General features: G+C 43.7%; 1 protein-coding gene across 4 annotated transcripts in view; it reads left to right on the top strand.

The window, feature by feature from the left end:
- Window positions 1-22568, top strand: part of SETD4 (SET domain containing 4) — a 162766-nt gene that overhangs the window by 34116 nt on the left and 106082 nt on the right. For 2 of the 4 annotated variants that reach the window (XM_070488833.1, XM_044751111.2), the window contains exon 3: window positions 12999-13061. The exons of the other annotated variants lie outside the window; for them this stretch is intronic. The gene's annotated coding sequence lies outside the window, so the exon portion shown is untranslated. The remainder of the gene's footprint in view (window positions 1-12998; window positions 13062-22568) is intronic. 4 annotated transcript variants of the gene reach the window in all.

The following is a 22568-nucleotide window of genomic DNA, read 5'->3' as shown; positions in this document are numbered from 1 at the left end:
CTCTCCTTTGAAGGTGGATGGTGGGATGTCTGTAAAGCTGTGACCTAATAGGCTTTTCTTTAGGTGCCCTTCATAACCTAAATTTTTCTTTTTGTGACAAAACTTTCGATAAGGTTACTTTGGAATTGTGGAGTCTTTGCTTTTAAGTGCACTTCTTAAATGATCTTACCTAATCAGAGTGTTCCTTCTAACGGCCAATGTAATTCCCCTGAGGCTGATGGCAGCTTGGTAGGACTCTTAGCTCCAAAAGGGAGTGCAACCACATTTCTGTCTGACTGTATCTGACCACAAAATGGGGTGCAACCAGATTTTTGTCTCACCTTATTTTTGGGACCCCCTCTTTCCACCTCACAACCTGGTGATTATCAAACCAAGCCCTCAGGACGTGAAACAAGCTGGGTAAGATCTTGCAGTTCTTTGTAAATATTTCCAACTTCCAGAACCTTTAGTCTTTGAGCAATTGTGCCAGAAGGTGGCGTGCCTGACTCATTAACAATTAAGGCTTTCTTTGAGTCTTGGTTTGAAAGCTCAAAAAGAGCCCACAGTGGCCACTATAATTTTAAATTATCCCGGGTTATCTTACTAGCCCTTTATAGTTATTCCCATTTTAGGGGGCTTTTACCAAAGTGGCTGCAAACAGCAAGGTAATTTCTAACTAGAGTTTGTTATGGTCACTGAGAAACTCAGTCCCCAAACAGCCAATTTTAACAAATAAATTCCGACATAGACAAACATGACCAGACACAGAAATCCAATATTCTGGGACTCTGACCCAGGGTCCTCTGGGACTCTAACCCAGCGTTTGGGACTCTAACCTGATCCTTGAGTGCCCCAGTGGCTGTAATCCTTTTATGTTGTCTCTGTTGGAGTGGGATGCACACCCCCAATTCTAGCCTTGGGAGTTTAGCTGGCAAAAATCTCCCCAGTGGGGACTCTAACCCACAGTTCTGATGAGATTATTAGACAATTTAGGCAGAGGTGCATTTTAACAAGATCACTCACCCAAAGGATGTCTGACGCAGGGGCTGTTTCTCCCCTCAAAAGAAAAAACCACCTTGGCGCCTGGAGCACTGCAGTGGTAAATGGGAATCTGATCAGCCGAGCCTCTAGACAAAGTTGCCTAGGTGGTCACTTAGGGTTCATGAAAAGACCCCACACCCCGTTGAGGGTTCGAGAGCCTCCTCATTTCCCCTTGAGCCCACTAGCCCTAGGCAACCATTAATTTACTTTCTGTCCCAATAGATTTGCTTATTTTGGACACAATATAAATGTAACTATACAATATATAGTCTTTTGTGACTGGCTTCTTTCCCTCAGCATAATGTTTTCAAGGTTTGTCCATGTTGTAGCATGTGTCAGTACTTCATTGCTTTTTATTGTCAACTAATATTCCATTGTCTGGATATCACATTTGATTTATTCATTCAACACGTGGAGTTGACACTTGGAGTTCTTTCTAGTTTTTGAGTATTACTATGGATAATACTGCTACACACATTTATTGACAAGTTTTTGTGTGGACATATGTTTTGATTTCTTTTGGTTATATATCTAGCACTGGAATTACTGGATCATATGGTAATTCTGTGTTTAACTTTATGGGGAACTGTCAAATTGTATTCCATAGCACCTGCACCATTTTACATTCCCACTAGCAATGTACGAAGTTTCCAAATTCTCTACATTCTCACCAGCATTTGTTATTGTCTGTATTTTTTATCATGACCATCCTAGTGTGTATGAAGTGGTATCTCATTGTAGTTTTGATTTGCATTTCCCTGATGGTTAATAACTTTGAGCATCTTTTCATGTGTCTATTGGCCATTTCTAGCTCTCCTTTGCAGAAACATCAATACATATCGTTTGACCATCTTTCAATTGGATTGTCTTCATTATTGACTTGTCACACTCAATATGTGATGTTTTTAAAATATAAAAATTAAAAAAAATAAGTGTATTAATTAGGATGTGAGCTCAGACTGAGGCACCACATGGAGACAGAAGTCCTGCCGCAGTCCGAGACATGAGAATGAGGCTTCCTGGACTCCCCGGTTCCAGCCAAGCTGGCCCAGACCTGAATAACCACCCAGGTAATTGGAAGAATTATGAGAAATAACAGGTCATTGTTCTCAGGTGTTTACTCAGGACTTATTCCTTTCATCTTCCTTCTGGTGGGAAAAATATGACAGGGACAGCCTCAAACTTGGACACAGATGGTAGAAGCCAAATGTTGAAGATGACAGAGCCACCTCCAGTCTGGACCTCGGATGACTGCAGGACCCAGAGCCATTGGCCTGTCCTAGGCCACCTGCCATCCTTTATACTATTATGTGAAACAAACCAACTTCTCTAGTATTTAAATAATCATATTACTGAGTCTCTATTGCAGCATCTTAGCCTCCAGATGAACGAATTCAGACTTTGGCACTAGATGTGCAGTGCTCTGTTGATGTGCTAAAACTGCTGCTATTAGCTCAGTGGTTGCGTAGACAACACCTGGGAACCTGATGACCACTGTTGTGCTGTGACAAAACATTTGATAACCTGCTCCCTCTGATAACTTAGAAAGCAGCTCATGTATCTTTTCCACATGGGAAAAACTCAGAACCGTGATGTCTGGTGGCTGCTTTTAGCAAGATCCTATAAGAAATGAGCTCAGGCAGTAATTGGCAAGTTTACATGCAGGAAAAGAACAGAATGTGGCTAAGGGAGGACTCTGCCTGAAGCCCTCAATATAAATCTACCCGGAGTCTGGGAACTTGGAGCCTCTCTTCTAATCTTCACACAGTCGTGAAAAAAGAACCCAGAGAAACTTATCATATTAAGGATGTTGCTCCTTGATATGAAGGATTAAAGCTATCATATTGAGGATGATATGAAGGATTAAACCTATCATATTGAGGCTGTTGTACTCCTACCTAAGTCTCTTATTTTTAGAAGGCCCAAGATAATGTCGTTAAGTTGGGGGTGGTAAATACAGAAACGAATATAGTGAAAGAGATTTTGTGGGTTTAAGAATTACGACCAGAAGATGTCTTTGGAAAAGTGGCTGCTACGTGGACTTAAGGAGCGAATGTAGGCATATCCCACAGAATGATGCTCCTGTTCATGTTTTTTTTGGAGAAGCCCTCTCAGTTTTTAATACCCGAACCTCATAGAATGTATGAGACTCTTCATTTCTAGGAAAGTTAATGCTTTCGGGAAAATGGATGTTTGTTTCCTTAAATCAATAATGACTTTTCGTACACTGTTTCCTTAAAGTCTCACATTATGGTCATGTGCAGTTGACAGAACATCAGAACATGTGCATGTGTCTGGGAAGCTTGCTGAGGGTCACCTGAGCGATGTGTGTCCCAGATGTCACTGGTGCCGAAGGAGGCATCACAGTGTCTTCCTTGGTGTGAGACTCTCTGTGTGTCCAAGCACTTGTCCTCCAAGCGCCTGTGCAATGCTTTCTGTATTTAGTCCTTGTTTTTTGCCTTGTGTTGTACAATAAGTCCCCAAAAAGCTAAGAACAGGCTAGAATCGAGGATAAAGAGGCAAAGCAGATGAGAAAAGCCATTACATTGGGAAAGAATGTATTTAAGAGCAGTTAGGAAGGGCTGTGTTAGGGATTTTACGACTTAGGATAGCTTGTTACTTACAAATAGGCTTTTGCTGTGTTTAGGTGGTGTTTTGGGAAGTTGGTTGGGGTTAGGGTCAGGTGTATAATGTGCAAGGCATTAGTTCCGCATCCAGAACATGGGAAGCAGAGCTCTGGTGGGTGTCTTGGCACTGCCTCTGTGGTTTTCAGGAAGAGGTGTAGACTTTAGGTGGGGACGCCTGTATTCTGGAAACCAGTAAGGTTTTGAGGGAACTGTATTCTGAAAAAAACCGTAAGCCCATCTGACAAAAGTCTTTGCTGGTTCTGTTCCTAAAATTCTCCTAAGGGAGCATCCTCCCCAGTGGCCACATCAAATATGGCGAAGGAGGGGAATGGACAAGCAAGACCCCTCAGAGCGCAGAACTGGGGGTGAATGGAGACATCTGCTTCATATCAGGGCTGGATTCCTCACAAGTTCTGCCCCAGATTTTTTTCTGTCGGGATGACCCTGTGTGTTGGCTTCTGTGAGTTCCCTCTCTTCCTCTTTCCCACTGGGCGTTTTCATCATGGCTTTCCCGTTGGTATTCTGTGATAGCATAGTGGATGAGTGTTTGGAGTGAGAGACATGAATTGTTGATTCACTTACAAGTCCTGAGTCAAAGGAGCTACATCTTGATGTTGGATCCAGTAACTGGTTGGGACTTCTGCTGGTCTTCCTTGAGGAGGGGTTAACATCATTTCTTTCAGTCATAGAACCATCTGAGTTTTTTGAACCATCTAAGTTTTAGATAGACTCATGGCTGCCCAGCTCTAGACCGCATTTTCCAGGCTCACTTGAAGTTAGGCATGGCTGCGTCAGTCCACTCTCTGTGCCTGTCTTCACATGGCTTTCTCCTCTGTGTGTCTGTGAAGACTTCTCCTCCCTCTTTTTTATAGGGACAGCTGTGATGGCACTTGAGGCCCACTCAGATAATCCAGGATGAGCTCCTCCTCTCGAGAGCCTTAGCGTAATCACATCATTTGTCATACAAGGTAATATTCACTTCCTTGTCATGTAACGTAATAGTCATAGATTCTAGGATTAGGAAGTGAATATATCTTGGAGGAGTGTCTTTTAGCCTACCACAGAGGTTTGTTAATAAGCCCTATAGAAATGCTCACATTTATATCCTGTATCTCTGGCATTAGAAAACAAATCCAGGAGCGTAATCTCAAAGGACTGGGGTAGGTTTTACTTTGTCTTCAAGAATCCACTGGACCTTCCAAAGCCAGTGTCCATGTGTCACTAACTATGGTGGTTGGGGTGGGCCCCCAGACCTTCCTGAGGGCAGCAGGCAGAGGGCCACCAGTACTGAGGAACATGCAGTCACTCACTGCCTCTTCAGCATCCAGCGGCCTCTCTCCAAAAGTTTCAGAGATTGTGACTAAGGAAGAGCCCAGAAGAGAAGGAAACTTCCTTTCTTCTGACCTGATAAATCCCTTCCTTGCTGGGAAAAATGGGCTTCTTCTCACTGGGCCAGACCTCCTCTCTGTGCAAGGGCAGCCCGCTTGGGTCTGGTGCCAGCTGGAAGCTGCCTAGAGTGTCCTGCAGCCTGGTGAGCTGACACCAGTGAGGCCTTCCCACAGCATGGCAGGATGAAGGCTTGAGTCTGCTGAGGTATTTGGAATTGTACAAAAAGAGTGACAAATAACACTGAATCTTCATTCACAGGCAGACCCCAATGGCCTCTCAACACAGCAAAGGAAGACCTCTGCCCCAGACCAAGGCTGCTCCCTGGGGACAACTCCAGATATTCGTTTGTGTGGGGAGAGAAGATTGAGGGCACAGACTGGGCTCCGGCTGGGGGCTGGCTGAGGCCAAGCCTGAGACGTGCCTCAGTAACTTCCAAAAGGATGAAATGAGAAGACTGAACTGCTCTGGTCACGCTGGCCCAAAGACAGGGAAAATCAGAAGCTTGTTTCTTAACCTTCATGTGGCTTTTCAGAATCTCGCCATTAAACTGAGAAAAGAGGCTCTTCGTTCATGCAGTGTGTTTTAAGGCTCCCTGAAGTGGTGCAGGAGCTCCTTCAAGACAGATGCTCATGTTTATGCTCTTCCCTCATTCCCTAGGGAAGCAGCCGGAGTGAATACCAAAAAGGTTTTCACTGGGGAAAATTAGAACGCCAACAAAAGAAGTCCTTTCTCTGAGACTGAGCACAATCATCTCATCTATTGACAACTTCCAGAGGTTCTAAGAAGCACAGTGGAAGAGGAGATTTTAGCAATCTGGAAGAATTTTTGCATGTGCCCAGAAGTTTCAGACAATCATGGATCAAGTCTGAGGCAAAGAGTTTGTAAGACTCAACAAAGAAAAAAATCTTCATGCTACTACATACTAAAATAAACTAATGAACACAACTGAACTATAGGTCTGTCAAACAGATAGGTCAGTGAAATGTGCATTGAGAGAGGGCCTTGGGTCTTCTGGGGCTAGCCCTGGAGTGGACCTAGGATGTCACTATTATTAGAGGCGTGCAAATTTCTGAGGCTGTCCCCTGGAGGACTCAGATCCTCTGCTCAACAGTTCAGAAGCTCTTTATTGGGGAGGGCAGGCTGGGCTTCACAGCAACCAGGAGGCTGAATGTGCAGCAATGTTGGTGATGCTGTGGCAAATGGTTCTGTTTGTGGTGAGGGCTGGTTCTGGGAGCAAAGTCTGGGTGGGTGGCAACCTCCTGCGGCAGTCAGAAGACAGAGTCCCAGCCAGGGGCACAAACAGCTTGAAGAATTTGACTTGGGAGGAATACAAGGAGGGCTGACAGAGGCTGACTCTAATTGCAAAGGCCACTGTGACTGGGATGGTGTTGACCTGGGGATCTTGGGGACAGATGAGACCAGGGCAGTGGGCAGAGGCCCCTGACTGCTGCTTGTAAGATTGGAAGTCCTGGCTGTGCATTTGAGGAAGCGGGGCAGCCTGAAGGATCCGTCACAAAAGCCAGCACAGCTGGGCCCCAGATTTTATTTCTGGGTTTTATCCCTAGAATCTCCTTGGCCTTGAAGACCCTGATCTCCAGCTAGTGCTGAAAACGTGAGCCTGGTTGGCATGGAGACCTGGGCAGAAGAATGCCCTGGTGCCTCTGGAGATGGAGCCTGTGAATGTCAGAATGGTCATCTTTGGGCTCAGGTCAGCCTGTGCATCTTCTTGGGGCAGAAGAGCTGGCCCAGAGCAGCAGAATTTGTGGTGAGATATCACCTGCTGGGAAACTGAAGACCTCTTGCTCAAGCTGAAACTGGTAGCTGATGAGCTCTGCCTGCAAGTCGTCTGGGTGGGGAGTACTGTGCTCTCAGTGTGAAGCTTCTTGTGAGGGACAATCGCTTGAGAAGCTGAGACCTCCCAAAAGGTGATCTTGACAGCACTGAACTAAAGTGACCTTCAGAATTCAGATGAACTGCCCGAATTCTGCTGTTGGGTGACCTGGAAGACCTTGAGTACAGATGCTCCTGATTCGGAGGATGAGGTTACTCTGTCCTGACTGCAATGCAATAACCATGATGTGTTTTGGACCAAAATGGCAACAGGCAAGGTCAGGACTCCTTTGGGGCCTAGAACATTGTTCTGCAGCTTCAGTTCATATTGATCAAAAAGCATTGGGAGTTCTATAATTTTCCTTGTCAGGTTTTCTGCACCTTATACTGAACAGGGGTCCGCACCACTAGGTGGACTTCACAAGCTGTGTTTAGAACTGTGTTCTTCAAAATCAGCAACCTGAATTCTGTAGGATCTGTGTTCTTGTAGACTGCCTCATGCATTGTATCTTTTTTTTTTTGACACTTCTGATCTTCCTTCTGGATGCCAGATACTTTCCCCATGTTTGGTCACCTTCTCCATCTTGGAGATGTAGATAAATGCATAGATTCTGGGAATTTGAGAATTCTCGCAGCTTTCCTAGAAGCTGTCTGCTTCTGTGTTCTTCACAACTGTCCAGTCAAAGACCAGCTCTGTCAAGGGCCTGGTTGTATTTTCAGTGGTGGCCACCCTTCAAAGCTTTTAGTATGGAGCAGATGTGCATGAAGGGAGCAGTGCTTTAGAAATGTTGAGTGTGAACCTGGGTTAGGGGTGAACCATCACCAGCAGCACTAGTAATGTGAACAGTAATGGTGATTGCAGGCCCTACGCCTCCATGTTGCCTACCCCACCTCCAGTGACCTGATCCCTATGTTGCTTGTTTCCTCCAGCCCCCACCCGAAAAAACTCTCACCCATCCAGGAAGCAGGTGATTTCACATAGGAGGGAGAGATGGGAGCTGTGACCTGGAGAGATACTTCTTGAAGTCATAGTTTAAAAAAAATCAGTTATTCCAACTTATTGTCATATCTCCTGCTTATGCAGGTTTTCTCTGGTGATTTATAATCCGGTGGTTCGACACTTTTTTCCTCCAGCTCTACTAGGGGATGCACCATGCCCCCATCACTGACAGTGGCTTATTGCAGTTATGCCTCTCAGTTTTGAGTTGCATAGCAGGATCTTGTTAGAGATTGAGGATGGTAAGGGAATATGCAACTTGAGAAAACTATTTCCTCATTCTTATATTCCCCATCCCAGAATTGCTGGCCATAAATTGTATAAAGGAAAGCAAGTTTAAGGGGATAAAAAACCCTATTTACTTTTTCCTGAATATTACCCAATGAGCTGTTAAAGACCCCATATGAGACCATCAGAGAAATCTGTAGTTACTAGAAAAAAATAATAAATGTCTAAGTTTATTAGAAACTTTCCAGGCAAGGGGGTGACTGGTTGGATGAGTTCCATCCAATAGATTCCCCTATGGTGTTGAGCTGTTAGGTTTCATCAGGTTTTGTTTGGATTGTTAGTCACAAGGCAGAAATTAGAATTTGAGATCTAAACTGGGGTTGGTCAGAATTTGTGAACTAGGAGAGTTGCTGAAATGGTTTGTATTTGACCAGGTTATACCTGCGCTTATCTTTCTGGAACATGTGGGTCCACCAAGCAAACTGTTGCTCAAACTGTTTGAGCTTAAACAGTCTTTGTGTTTTTAAGTTTGTGGTTTCTGTACAGCTTATCTGTTTGCAAGATAAAATTGTATCACCTGTCTGTCTCTCAGTCACAACTTTTGGAGAATGCTTCAACTACATCTATGGGACGGACCACATCCTTTACCACATGATAGGTCTAGAGCTACACCCCTGGGTTAAGTATATGGCCATGATGGAGGTCACTTGAGTTTCAGTAGATGTTAGATCTTCTTGATCCTGTCAGCAAGACTATCTGATAAAACAGGGACTATGTGGAAATATTTAAGATTTTGTAAAACCGCATATTTGACCATTGCAACACTGGTAAGTACTGAGTTAATAATCTACTTCTACGCTGAAAACCAAGTGTGTCCAATTTAAGCAAAAAAACAGATCCCACTCCCACTGTAAGGAGCCTGTTAAACCAGGTATGGGGGTATCATCCAGATTAATGAATTTTCTGATCTCTTTGTTTTCCAGATCTCTTTAATTAACATTAAAGATAATAGAAAACTTTATAGGGATAGAAGTGCAACGTTCTTTCTCTAAGACGGCACATGTTCTGCCTTGAGAAGGCAATAACATGTCTCGGATGACTCTGTTTTAACCCACTGCCTGTTCAATCTTGTAAATTTCTCAGGCAAGGAGATCCTTGGGCTTTGTGGCACTGTCTGGTTCTTCTGTGAGTCTCTGTACCAGAGCATGTAGAGTTCTTTCACCACTCTTTGGACCCTCTTTAAAGTGTGAAATAGGTATGCCTGAGGCCAGAATAAAACAGTGCAGAATTGTTCATCAAAGATTAAGATTTGGGACATTAGATTGAGGCTCACGTTTCTCGTTCTTGCATTGAGAGGTGTAGAGACTGTATTTTCTTAGTAGAAATCAATGGGCCACATGGACTCAGAGTAGTATCAGGGAATTTCCTGAGAGTAGGGCATCAGTATATTGAACTGGCAAGTCCATGTCCAATTTGTGGGCAGTAGCCAATAGTTTTTTTTTCTTTTTAGAACAAAACCAATATCAGTCATTGGGAGCCACAATGACCCATTGTTGGCCTAAACACCCCTATGAGGTTGTCTGATTGTGTCCTACAGCTTCGACACAAGTCAACAAGTGTAGTCAAGCACCAGAGAGTGAGATACACAGTAGAGATCAGCAGGTAGAACCATAGTCAAGGAGACTGACTCTTCATTGTAGGTTCTGTATAAGAGAGGAACCCTCCACTTGCATAGTCTCTTACCTCTTAATCTCTTGCCAAACTCTATTTGTATGTTTTGTTGAAGTGCTAATTTCCATGAAAAATACCTAGGTTTCATTTTAATGGAGACAGAAAATTCTCATTCTTTATGTGATGTGATAGAGGGTCTTCGATTTTTGGCTATATTTTGACTTGTTATAATATTTTCATCTATGGATTCACAAAAGCGTTAAGTTCTATCACCCAGAAATCAACTGCTTCACTACAAGGATTGGTACTAAAGGAAACTGGGTGACTTTCAAAGGAAAGTGGTTATAAATCTCCAATGGTTGGTTGAATTATATGTTTGAGCCCTGGAGTGGCTAGGCATGCAAAGAACAGTGTTAAGAATAGGGGTCTAGAGGCCAGCCCAGTGCTGCAGCAGTTAAATTTGCATGTTCTGCTTTGGCAGCCCGTTGTTGGCTGGTTCAGTCCCAGGTGCAAACCCTTGTACCGCTTGGCAATCCATGCTGTTATAGGCATCCCACATATAAAGTACAGGAAGATGAGCATGGATGTTAGCTCAGGACCGGTCTTCCTCAGCAAAAAAGAGGAGAATTGGTGGCAGATGTTACCTCAGGGCTAATCTCCGCCCCCCCCCCGAAAAAAAAGAATAGGGGTCCAAATGGGTGCCATAGTTCAAGGTAGCAAATATCTACTCACTATCCAGAACCTTAAACCAGTAGAGAGAAGAAAAATAACTCGGCAAATAAATAAAACATGTGAAGATACATATGGCAATCAGTGTTCTAGGCATTTGAGATCTAGTTCCAACATCTCCGGTGGAAGCTTTCTACTTTACATTGACTTGAGGTCTTAGGTGAGCAATCTCCTTTCTAAAGTGTCAGCTTCTGAAACATTCACAAGAATCTTTAGTTTGAGATCTCCATTTCAGATGGCTTTTTGGTGGTATAAGGTGGCTTTGTGTCTTCTTAAGTGGGTGATGAGAATCTGGAGATCAATCCTTTATAATCTGATCATAGAGTGGTGGTCAGTAGAACCTGATAAGAGCCCCTCTCATTAGATTTGGGAGCTACCTTTCTCTGACGTCCCTTCTAGAGGGCCAGGTTTCCAGGTTTTAGGTCATAGAGGCAGTGATTGGGAGGATGCCAAGGAACGGCTGCCTCTGTCTGTTGATGATAAAACTGAGTATATTGCATTAATCTCTTGCAGTATTAAGCTATAACTGCCTGAATAGGGTGTAGGCTGGGATTGTGGGGTGATGTTATCAGAGATATGGTCTGGAGAGTTACTGACTCATAAAGAGTGAGTTGACGAACTCAAGAAGGAATTGATCTCATGGTCATTAAGGCCATTGGTAAGCCCTTTGTCTATAGAAGTCCAAGAGTCTCAGAGTTTTTTAGTGGCTTTAATTGTAAAATACCCTTTTGTCCTCTTGCCTTTTCCTCAATATTGAGGATGGTAAAAGCAATAAAGTTTTAGAGTGCCAAGGCTTTGCAGATTTCTCTAATGACAATTCCAGTGATCTAGATTTTTCTATTAATGAAGAGATGGTTTGGGGTTCCTCAAGTAGGGAAGATGAAAGGAAGCTGTCTTTTAGCTACTGTGTAAGCTGAGCTTTGACAAGGAAAAGCCTCTAGTCATCTCAAGAATAAGCAAAACATGACCACAATGTATCCAGAATCCACTGGGGAAAAATTCTATAAATTCCATTTGGAAATGCTCTGAGTGGTGCTGAAGCCTGGGCTTTTGTCCATGTCCCATATTTACAGTTTCCCCAGCATTTTTTTGGTAACAGATGAGGCACGCAGAAACATCCTCAGTAGCTTCAGTAAAGATTCTCCATCAACAGTGATCAAGTACGGTAGCCAACTTCATGTAAAAATATCCCAGGGTTCATTTTGACCCTGGTGGCAAGTTGGCCTGTCTCCAGATACTTGGGCGGGTGCTGCTGCCCCTCAGGGGCAGTGAGTGAACATTTGCCACTGGATCAAGAAAAAGGCTATCGTAAGCCTTTTGCCTCTAGTCCCCAGTTAGCTCGGTAAAACTTGGAAGGCTTTGTGGATGAGTGAGCAGAAAGGTTGATGGTTAGGTAGAGCCTTTGTGGGAAGTTATTGGAGGGCTAATATTAGATTACAAAAATGCCTGTTCATGGTTAAGTCCTGTATCAGTTACCTGCAGCTTCTCCAAACTTAGCGCCTTACCACAACAGAAGTTTACTGTCCCACAGAGCTAGAGGCCAGAAGTCTGAAGTCAGCTTGTTGGCATGGCTGTGTTCCTTCTGAAGGCTCTAGAGTAGAACACTTCCTGCCTATTTCAGCTTCTGGTCACTGCAGGCATTCCTTTGCTTGTGGCTGCATCACTCCACTCTCTACGCTTCTTCGTAGGACCTTCTTTTCTCTCTGTGTGTCTCTACTCTGTGTCTCTTTTAGAGACACACATCATTGGATTTAGGGTCCACCCAGATAATTCGGAGTAATCCCAAGATTCTTAACTAAATTACATCTGAAAGAGCCTTTTTCCAGGAGAGGTCACAATCACAGGGTCTGGGACGTGGACATGTCTTTTGGGGGGCACTATTCAATCAACTACAGGTCCTGGGAATGGGGTGCTCTGACATTGAGGACTTAGTTTAAGTCACAGAAGTGTGATAATTAAAAAAATGTTAGGAACTCACTTTCTGCAACACCCAGTGTGACCCTAAATCCTCTTTATTTGTCTCTTAGTATCAAGATTGGGTATTGTGAATGGCTTGTAACCCTTGTGAGGGATTTGCCTCCCTGAGGTAGGCTATGCCCTAGGTAATGTACCTTGTTCTGCCAAAATTGTATGTTTCCCCTAGAAAACTTAGATTCTTTGTGAACAAAAATAGTAAGTAAGTAAGTAAATGAATCTGTTTTGGAGCTTATCTTATTCTTAGAATGTAGCAAAATGTCACTGATAAGAGAGGAATCATGGAGAAATTTAGTTTTTAAGATCTAATTAAAAACTGTAGGAAGCAGAAGGGGTTTCTGTAAACCTTTGGGGCCTAACTATTATCCTTCCCAGGAGAAGGCAAACAACCATTGGTATCCTGATGCAGAGGGTACTGAGGAAGGCAGTGGACAGGTGTATGATTGTAAAGAAAGTGGCTTCAGGTGGCTATAAGGATAGGAGAGTAATGGTGTTTAGTACCACAGAAAAATGATGTATTCCATCATTTACAGCTCCGAAGTCCAGGACAAATCAAGAGTCTTGCTCCTTGGATTTCTTCGTCAGACTCCTACATGGTAGGATAAATTTTCTTTCTATCATGGTTTCCATTACAGGGCTTTACGTCTTTAATTTCTGGTCTTAGAGGGTACTGTGAAATTTCACGGGATTAATCCTTAACTTAATGTTTTCAGCTGCAGTAATTCTTCTAATGTCAGTAGAATTCTTTGTCCCAAAGCGGTCCAGAGTTCCTCATTTTTGGGGTTGATTTATAATCTTGGTTTTTTTTTTTGGAGGAAGATTAACCCTGAGCTAACATCTGCCACCAATCCTCCTCTTTTTGCTGAGGAAGATTGGCCCTGAGCTAGCATCTGTGTCCATCTTCCTCCATTTTATATGTGGGACGCCTGTCACAGCATGGCTTGGCAAGCGGTGTTTAGGTCTGTGCTTGGGATCCCAACCAGTGAACCCTGGGCCGACAAAGTGGAGCGTATGAACTTAACCACTGCTCCACTGTGCTGGCCCCTGGGGTTGATTTAAACATAAGGACAGTGGCAAGTTAAGTCTAAATTAATTTTAACCTGGTTGTAAATAAAATCTTCAGGAATTTCAAGAGGAAATCTCTAAGGACATTTCGTCTGGCAATTCCATTGATGTGGTGGGTCTTTCTCTCTTAAAAGAGCAGATAAGATGTCATAAAGAAAGGAGGAATGTCCCTCTGTTAAAGTACAAAAATGATGGCTATGTATTTAGTCATGGGATTTTGGGATTGGTGGGCTGGCCTCCACCTCTGAGGGAGAGGTTGTGTGACAGTGATGGGTTCATAGTTATTTTGTATTGTACTGTATCCATATTGTATTCATTTCCTGTGTCTGCCATGTTAAATTCCCACAGTCTGGGTGGCTTAAACAGAAATGTATTTTCTCACAGTCCTGGAGGCTTAAAGTCTAAAAGTAAGGTGTTGACAGGGCTGTGCTACCTCTGAAGATTCTAGAGAAGAATCCTTCCTTGCCTCTTCTTAGCCTTTGATGGTTGTCAGCAATTCTTGGCATTCCCTTGGTTGTAGAGGCATCACTCTAATCTCTGACTCTGTTACCTGGTTCTCCCTCGATGTCCTCAGTGTTTTCACATGGCCTTCTTATAAGGACACTAGTCTTCATAGGGCCCACCCTTATAGGACCCACTCTAATCCAGTATGACCTCGTGTTAACTTGATTACATCTGCAAAGACCCTGTTTCCAAATAAGATGATATTTGCAGGTTGGGGCTGAACATGAATTTTGGGGACTCTCTTCAACCCTATGCGCACATCAATCATAAATTTGTGTGTTTGTCCTTTATGTTCAGATAGATGTTTCCATGTGAACTGAAAAGTACAACAGGGAATTGGATGCTTTTGTTCCTGTCAGAGCATTCTTGTTTGGGCATCTTAGTTTTCTCTTTTCATTTCATAGCTAATACAGGATAATAATTTTTCTCATCTCTTTTTTTGCCTGCAATATCTGCAAGTGCACTTACCTGGGAATCTCCCAGTCTATGTGCCCCAAAATTGTCTTTGTGAGAAACAATCATGTTTAAGTTGGGGAATCTCAAGTTTATTCTGAGTTTTAGTTTGTTTGATTTTTTTTCCCTCTAAAAGAATTCTGCTGGGTGCTGTAGTTGAGTTAAGGGAGTTATTTTCCATTCTAAGTTGCTTTTGTTAATCAAATCTCCTTATTAAAGTTTTACTCCATTGACAAGTGATGAAAACAGGTCTACAGTCTTGTTTACAAAACTAAATAAGAGCCCAGTCAGTCTTTAGAGGGAATCTCTCTGATGTGACCCCTAAGAGAGCGTGTCCTATTTTGACAGCCTTGTTGACTCCATTGGCTGTCCCACGGACTCAGGGTCCCTGAGATTCTCTGTGTCCTCATCCTAGTGAGCCTTGTCCATCCCAGATTTAACACCTGAGCAGCCCACCAGGCCTGACAGTCCAGGATTATAAATTTATAAGACTATTCTGAATTTCTCAGTAAAATTTTAGGATAGTCACTGATGGCTCTAAAAGCTGAGCTGGACAGTGATTTCAAGTCTGTTTTAAGGTTTCCAGTTGTCTGACTTTAAGGGGCTATGGAGCCTTAGGTGATTCCGGTAGACCAGAAGAACAGGAAAAGGAGTCAGAGCCAGGTGGAGAGTAGGAGGTAGAGAAGGCATGTAAGAGGGAAGAAGAGGTAGATTTTCCATACAGGGTACATGTGTTGGTGTTTGCTCATGGTGAAGCTAGTGGACACACAGTTTTAAGCTTTTTACTTTTTCATTAGCTTCGGCTAAGCTCTATTGTAAGGGTACAGTATGAATCTGAATTTCTTTTTGAAGCTTCCTCATACCAGTCAAAAATGTTAAGGAAGAATATTAGGGGTTTGTTTTGTCTCTGTTTTAATGTACCCCTTAGATGATCAATTTTTGTTATATCAAAAATTCCCCGAAGTGGCTACTGCAAATCCATGTTACTCTGGGTGGAATTATAACATATAAAGAGACAACAGCAGGGGTTAGGGTTAAGTGAGGATTATATAAGAAGGAAGTCTTCTGCCAGGAAGAGTTTTAGATTTGCTAGCAGAATCCCTGTGGAATTCTCTAGCTGTCAGGAGGAAGTGTTTCTTCTGTCACCCATGTCTTGGGCCCCTCAACCTGAAGTTGAGCCATTCCAGTCATTGAAATGAGAAGTCAATGGTCTTGGAAGAGTGTGGTGAGAGAAGGTCTCTTCTAGAACCAACTTCTTACATGTAGACCAGAATAAAGAAAGCTCTTGTAGAGTTTTGATGGGTGACCCAAGGCAAAGATGTCTAAGAAAGGAAGCCAGTCTCACAAGACCTTTACTCATTTACCCTCAGGCGCAGTTTGGATTTAGACTCATGAGAGCTATGTATGCTTCTTATCCTAAGAGCTTCCTATTGTAGACAGAAAACATCTATGACAGAAAGGCAAGAAGGACAATTAATGGTAAATAAATGCTTTGTCAGACTTCCAACAAGGAATGTGAATAGAATTGTATTGGAAGTTGAACAATTCCTAAAGGATAATGATGGGATTTAATATTATCTCAGCTAGGGCGCACGATGAAAAGGAATGGGAGCTCAGACTTAATGTTGGAGACTTAGCAGCTGTGACAGCTGAGCGCCTCAGATTAGGGTCCTCAAGGGGCCTTGGAGGGTATGCTGTTACTGATGTGGGGTCTTGGGCCAAAATGGATGAAGGGATTTTGGCTAGATATCCCTGGGACCTTCAAGTCAGTTAACCACCCCCCCGCCCCCCCCAAAAAGAAGCACCAGGAAACTATTGTGATTTAAAAAATCCCCACAAGCTAAGTTTATTAGAAACTTGCCAGGCAAGGCTGCCAGTGACCGAATGAATCCCATCAAAGTGTCACCTCCAACAGTTTGAGCACTTGGGTTTTGTAAGCTTGATTTGGTGGAGAGTTACTCATACGGGGGTTTTAATGCAGGAATTACTAAAAAGAAGTTGTAAATTAGACCAGTTGCTAAAATAGTCTGTGCTTAAACAGTTCATCTGTAGTCTTATTTTTCTGGAAAACACAACCAAGCAAGCTGTTGCTGAACCCAGTGGGAAGGAGCCTGGGGCTCCATTGGCCAAACCCAAGCAGGAGCTAGAGGTATTCTGGCTTTTTCAGCATTTCCAGAACAAGTTATAGCACAATTCCATATATTGATTTTATTATATCACCACGTTCTATGCATACCTGCCATTCCCCTCTTCACTCTGAATTGTTAGACTGCCATGATAGCATGTTTGTTAACTCAACCTGGAGAGCACAAAACCTTTCTTGTTCCACCAATCCTTTCCCCTTGATCCCTTCCCAGCTGATTGACTCTTGTTTAGGTCCTGCATTTAGGAAATGGCACAGGTCACTGATGAGCAAGAGAGATCAGCCCACTTTCCTGCAGCTGCTTCACAGTCACCTGCTCCTGGACTGAGGTCCATTTGGCAGCCTCTCCTTTCTTGAACTGCCTGAAGAGCCAGCACTGTCCTGTACCACAGGAAAGCATGGTCTGTGTGCAGGGAGAGGTGGGAACCCTACCGCATAGAGCAAAAGCACACATGAAAGAAGAGACATACTTGCTGGTTGAGAGTGTTCCTTGGCTGAAGGGAAGGCACTTCCTGGCCTATTTGTTCTCCTGTAGCAGTCCCCTGGTACGGCCAGTCATTCTAGGGATAGCTGCTGGAAAGAGATGCCAGAGGATTTTCCATGAGGGCTGTTCGGGGTGCTCTGCCAAAGCTTGCATTGAGTCACTAATGTGGCCAAGCTGTTTGCTAAGGAAGCAAGGAACATGAGTCTTACTTTCCTGGGGCTACTTTAACAAATTATCACACATTAAGTGGCTTAAAACAACAGAAATCTATGCTCAAAGTTCTGGAGGCCAGAAGTCTGCAATCAAGGTACCTGCAGGCTGTGCTCTCTCTGAACTTTTGGAGGGGAACCCATCCTTGCCTTTCTACCTTCTGGTGGCTGCAGGTGTTTCTTTCACTTTGCTTGTGGGTGCATCACTCCAGTCATTGTCTCCATGGTCACAATGCCTCTTCTTCTTTCTCAAAACTGGCTCCACTTCTATCTTATACAGGCAGCTGTGATGGCATTAGGGCCCACCTGGATTATCCAGGGTAAGCTCTTTTGCTCAAAATCCTAATTTAATCACATGTTTGCAATATAAAGTAGTATTTATTCTTCTGCCATATATATTAGTCAATTAGTGAGGATTTTTCAGAGAAAATTAACCAATTGTGTGTGTGTGTGTGTGTGTGTGTGTGTGTCAGTGTGAGGCTGAGGGAGAGGGAGGAGAGAGAGTCGGGGGTGGAATCCTTAAGGAACTCTAACATGTGAGGGGCATAAGGCAAGAAAGAGGCCTCTCTGTGGAGACTTCTGAGCTGAGACCTGAAGGAGAAGAAAGAGTCAGCTGTACAAAACCCAGCAGGACAGAGAGTACTGATGATCACTGGACAAGAGTATACAGAACCTGAGGTGGAAGGACTCCTGGCCTGATGGACACACAACAAAGTGGCCAGTGTAGCTGAGCAGGGCAAGGTGGCAGGAGCCTGTAGATGTGTCAGAGGCGGGCAGGTCCAGATCATGCTGGAAATAGTAGAGCTTGTCCTTCTCATCAGACTTTCCTTGGGGTTTTATGAGAGGCAGTAGCTCTGTGCCGACATCTTGGGTACCAAAAAGTTTGTTTTCATTGTCAATTCAGCTTTAATGAAAAGGTGTGGAATCAGGAGCTTTTAGGGGAAAGGAGACAGAGTTAATAAATAGTAGCCATGTGGTGAAAATTCACAGAAAGATACAAAATTTTTTTTCATGTGAAATCTCCTGAATTCTAGGTAGTGTCTTGGTTTAGTTAACATTATTGTGCCAATGACAATTTCCTGGCTTGTAAATGCTGTATAGCTTCGTAAGATGTCACCACTAGAGGAGGGTAAGTGAAGGGTGCAGAGTGGGATCTCTGTGTACCGTTCTTACCATTCCTTGTTTATTTCAAAATAAGTTAAAAAGTCACTGAACTGCTCTAAAGTCCCATCCAAGAGAAACTGTGAGGAAACCTGGAGGAGATCCCTACGAGTCCATTCCATCAGATGCAAAGGCTCTGTGCTGGAAAGTCTTGCAAATCTCAGAGGATTCTGCTCTCCCTGCAGCCTCCAATCTGACGTCTTTCCTTATACAGATCGTTCTAGATCCCACGGGAGCTGAGGGCTCCACAGGAGTGTTTCAGGCCCCAACCACCCTGGCTGTCTGCCCTTATGGAGGCTGCCTCCCCTCTGAGCTCACATCCACTTACTCCTCAAGGTGATGTCTGTGTTGTTGACCCACGCATAGAGGCTCCCATACTCCTTGCACAGGAAGATGCACAAGGTGCCAATGACGTACTGCAGATGGTTGATGGCCAGCTTGTGGAAGCCAGGCCCAGGCCTTCAGCCTGCAGCTGCTTGATGGCCGCCTGGCCCTGAAACTTGTCCCACACTATGCACACCACCTCCCCAGAGCACTGCTATCACAGGTCCTTCTTGATGGTGAAGCCAATGCCCTTGTTTCCCTTGGTCACCAGCACCATGCAAGTGTAGGAGGACGTGGCTCAGTGTTGGTGGGGCACACAGGGCACTTGCATGGAGAGCAGACCCGGCTGTGGCATGGGGGGAGGGGCCACAAGCTGAGAAGGAGGTAATGCCTCCATCCTCCCTCCAAGAAGGGGCCAAATGTTCCAGAAGTTTTCCTAGTACCCCCACTCTCCATCTTCCCCATCTCAGTGCTGCACCCTGGGCCAAACCAGGACACATCCTTCTTTAGATCCCATCTCTGAGCTAAGCAATGGTTTGCAGGGTGGAGAGGTGTGCTTCCCCCAAGCAAAGCTGGTTGGTGATGGGTCAATAGGGAACTAGAGATTCATGGCAGTTGAATGAAGGAAACTATTTTGGGAGAACCCCAAAAGAGAAAAAGGAGTACAGAGTAAAGCCATGGCCTTGAGCCCATCATTCACTGCAGAATGGGAATGGTTGCTTTTTCCTAAGATGCAATGTGTCAACTCAAAATCAACTTTGCCTGCTATTTTATCTCAAAATGAGTTTATTTGAGAATAGCCAACATAATTGCAATTTGGATGTGCGTGGTATGGCAAACCATAGGCAAATCTGCAAACAAAGAGGGGAGCTGCCTTTATAGAGAAAAAGGTGGCGTACGGAGGGGTTGTTTTAAACAAATATCCTTTGGGGAAAGGGAACAGTTGAGAGCAGTAACAGCTTCTCATTGGCTGAGCTGTGGCATTTCTCACTGGCTAGACTGTTGCTGGGTGGAGAGAGAAATCCTCTGTCCATAGAAAAGTGGTTTTACTTCCTGTCCAAGATGGAAGCCTCCCTCTCTTCCTGTTTGGTGTAATTGACAATGGATGTTAGAGTGTGAGACCTCCCCCAACAGGCCTTTCTGCCTCCAATTTAGTTATGATTTCCTTTATTAATTTAGACAAATGAAGTTACTTAGACAAGGTAACAGCTTCTGAGCACATTGATCCCTTTGCTTTCTTAAGAGAAATTCAAGAGAGAGAATTAGAGAATTAGGTCCTATGATTAGACTTTCAGTGAGGCAGGGTACCTTGCTGTGTGCTTCCCAAGGTGCCCCCAAGTGGGAGGGAATGTTTTGTGAAGCTCTTAGTGTGTGCAAAGCCATTGATTTCAATGTTTTATTTAATGGCTGCATAACCCATGAGTGCTAAAAGTGCCCTTATGTTGGTTTTGTCCAAGGTCACAGATATTAAGTGTTATATATATAGTTAGGTGTTATTTTTAAGGTACTAAGAAAAGAGGATCTTTGCAATTTCAAGTATACATTTCCCAACTGTCGAGATGCTGTGGTGTTGCCCTAGATATTGTTGTCCTCTGGTATCAGTTTATGAAAACAAAATGACAGGGAGGAAATTAACATCCCTGTTGAGGGGAGAAAATTGTAAACCTCTCTTTTAATATAAGAGCCCTACTAGTTGCTTTCTGGGGAGATCCCTTTTCATGTCTGTAAGCCTGAGGATCACTGGTGATGAATGAAGAATAACCATCAGAGTAGAGGGTCTTCATTTATTTATTTATTGGTTAGCAAGATTGGCCTCTGAGCTGTTGCCAATCTTCCTCTTTTTGCCTGAGGAAGATTGTCCCTGAGCTAACATCTGTGCCAATCTGCCTCTATTTTACATGTGGGATGCCACCACAGCATGGCTTGATGAGAGGTGTGTAGGTCTGTGCTGGGGATCCGAATCCATGAACCCCTGCCTATCAAAGTGGAGCCTGCAAACTTAACTACTATGTCACCATGCTGGCCCCTAGAGGGTCTTTACATCGTGGAGTGGTTCTGTGAAGGGAGGGAAACTGCTGGACGTTCACTGAGGCCACTGGGAGGCAGGCTTGGTGTTGGGTAGTAAGACACTCCTTTCACTGCCATGGGTGGTGTTAGATCCCAATGACAGGGACTCATGATAGAAGACACTTTGCACTTTTATTTTGTTTTCAACACTTTCACCTGTATCAGGACATTTAATCTCCACAGCAATCCTATGCCTACTGTCCACATTTTACAGTTGAGGTACTGAGATACAGTACAATGCAGTATTTGGCTGAAGGTCACACAATAAAGTGGCAGAGCCAGGATGTTTTGCTTGTAGATGTTTGTCTTGAAATCTTTCAAACAGAACAGTTGAAAGAATTGTATAGTAAACACTGATATGTCCAACAGGCTAGGTTGAACAATTATGAATATTTTACTATATTTTTATGCTCATCTTCTGTATGTATTTTGCTGAACCATGTTAATGTTGCAGACCTTGTGGCACTTCCTCCCTACGTAAATAACACCTTTGCATTGTACAGCTTGGACAATATTTCTCTCATGTCCAATAATACCCAATCCATATTCAATTTCCCCCATTGTCTCAGATTCTCTTATGGATGCATTTTAAGTGGCTCCTCACCATTCACACTTTCCAACTGTGTTTTTTCAATGAGATTGTTGTTTAAACAGACCACACCAGACGTGTTCCTTTCACGGTGTTGTATATGTTATACTAGAGGCTGGCAAACTAAAGTCTGCAGGCCCAAAGCTGCCACAATCATTGGATTATGTATTGTCTATGGCGACTTTCATGCTACCTGAGCAGATCTGAGTAGTTCCCACAGAGACTGTGTGGCCTGCAAAGCTGAAAATATGTACTCACTGGCTGTTTCCATAATATTAGCTGACCCCTGTGTTATCCTGTCCTTCTGTTGACATAACTTTTAGGTCTGTTAGATTTCTGAGCTGGTTGGCATATAAATAATCTGAACAATAGAACATTTATAAAGAACGATTCATTCATCTGAAGAGTTTCATTCCTTATTCTCATTGATATCACTTTTTCTCTCAATATCACATAAGAAATCCCAAAAGAGTTCAAAGTGTTCAGCCAAGTCAAAGTGAGTACTCACTGATTACATTTTGATATATATTTCTTTGAATAGGGATGTATTTGACAGCATAAGTGTCTATTTTGGTCAAATCATAGTTTAATATGTACTGTGAACCATAGAGGGACCTCAAAGAGGGGTCCCCATTGTTCAACTTTTTTCTCCATAACAAACTCTCCATGAGGCCCCTCAGCATCGGAGGGCAAAAGGGCAAGGTACACAGGGGTCTCTGCTCCTTCTTCTGGGGATTTGATGACTTCGGGTCCCCCCATGTCGGTTCTCACCCACCCTGGGCAGCAGGCATTCAGGAGAATCTTATCCCCTCTCCTCTGCTCACTCAGTCTCCTTGCATGGATTGTGGACAGGACAGTGATGCCCATCTTCGATACTCCATATGCTATTCCCTTGACATCAGGCCAGCCTTCCTTTATGTGCACTCTTCTTCATATCTTCCACGAACTTGTTCATGAGCGCCACCAGCTCCTCTTCTGTGATGGTCTCACTTGTAAACCTCTGCTGGAATTCTGGGCTGCAGTTTTTAAGAGTCAGGAGGCTCATTATGCTAGACACATTCACCACTCTGCCTAAAATGCAATACAGATCATTATCTAGAAAGG

The sequence above is a fragment of the Equus asinus genome, chromosome 18, assembly GCF_041296235.1.
Source record: "Equus asinus isolate D_3611 breed Donkey chromosome 18, EquAss-T2T_v2, whole genome shotgun sequence".
Lineage (NCBI taxonomy): Eukaryota > Metazoa > Chordata > Mammalia > Perissodactyla > Equidae > Equus > Equus asinus.
This window is presented reverse-complemented; position numbering and strand designations above follow the sequence as displayed.